Raw genomic sequence first — 1,753 nt, forward strand, 5'->3', positions numbered from 1 at the left:
TACATGGTGTTTAGTTTATTCTTTTTTTCCTGCCAAAAATTATCAACTTTCCAGCAAATTATTATCAACCTTCTTTAGACATGTTTGCTAATATAAAACATTAAAGGAGGTGTAAAAAAGAGGCGGAAGATACCAAGTTATACGTTAAAATTCTTGTGAATATAAATTGAAAGTGTCATGTCAAAAAACCAAAAAGACAAGTTCACGAAACACTACTGGAAAAACTAAATACAGAGCAACATGGACACCAACCGAAAAACCGGGTTCATCTAAGATACTCCGGAAGGGTTAACAGATCATGCTCTAGTAATGAATGAGTTATGTGTCAATGAGACAGATAGCCGACGCCACGACACAAAGCACCAAAAGCAATTTAGAGGTGTTCGGGAATAGACAAACGTCTGTACAATATGTCAAGCTCAAATCTAAACAAAATGGGGGAAGAAATCAAATCGCTACTATTAGACATATGTCATCAACACCTAATTAAGTCTCTAAATGACACGAAATAATTATAGATTATCGTTGGTTATCTCAACGAGATTTATTTTCTCGCTTGAGCCGGTACGGCGAAAATGAGAAAAGCAATCGCGTTGAGATGACCAATGATAATCTGTTTATCGCTATTTTACCTATAAAGACGTTGTTGATTTCCCTGACAACGGCACGTGTTCCCTTAGTTTCTAGCGATAATTTTCATATCACTCTACTCTGTTTTCATATCACTCGACTCCGCTGAGAAAGGAAATTATCAGTCAGCAAGATCAAAGGAAAAATTCGTAAAATAGCGATAATAAGATATACAGTCAAACCTGCTTAAGATACCACCTGTATTAAGCAAAATCATGTTTTATAAGACTAATAATTTTAGGTTCCTCTGTAGTGCATTTCATATACTATTAGATTGGACCTATATTGAATACCATCTATATTATGAGACCACTTTTTTGCTCTCCCTAAAGAGGTCTCTTAATACAGGTTTCACCGTCTTTAAAAACCACTGACTAGCTGTCTAATTTCGACATGATAATGTTGTGGGGCTAACTTGTTTCACGAGATCTCAATCCTTGTCCTGTTTAACTCGTTCTATCTAATGACAAACGGTACACAAATCTGGTTTTTATCCTTGTAATAATAATATTACTCACCATAGTGCCATGGTTTTGGTAGCAGTTGGATTGCGTTGAAATTCTTGACAGAAATAATTTACATCTAATTTACCTCAAATATCAAAGAACATCAATGGCAACACCGTATGTATACAACTAAGTGTTCTAGCCCACCCAACACACAACACCACCGTAAGATGCACTTGCTAATCTTCAAAAATAAATGTACAAAAGACGAACAATTCAGTTACTTTTAAGTCGCCGATTCATATTTAAAAAGAACGTTTACAAGATGGCTTCGTACGGAAAGAAAGCTTTTACAGACAATGCTAATACGCCGCTTTTGAAAATGCAATAACAGTCTTATGTTGTCATGCGATTAATTACGTTTAAAAAATGAAAACAACATTTTATAAATTTCTTTGCGTCCGAAGCGCTATTCTGGATTTACCTTCATCAGGAACGCTCAAAGTCAAATATTTGAAAGCCAAGGATGTATAAGGACCGAAAACGTTGAAGAGCTATAAACCAAGAAGGACCTAAGAAAATAGCCAAATCCATCTAAGGCCAACTTTGCCAGAGGGAGTTGAAACCTTAGTTTCTGTATAATTTCAAAATTTATAAACGGGCAATTTTAGATGATT

The sequence above is a fragment of the Mytilus californianus genome, unplaced genomic scaffold (genome assembly GCF_021869535.1).
Source record: "Mytilus californianus isolate M0D057914Y unplaced genomic scaffold, xbMytCali1.0.p SCAF_10, whole genome shotgun sequence".
NCBI classification, from domain to species: Eukaryota; Metazoa; Mollusca; class Bivalvia; order Mytilida; family Mytilidae; genus Mytilus; species Mytilus californianus.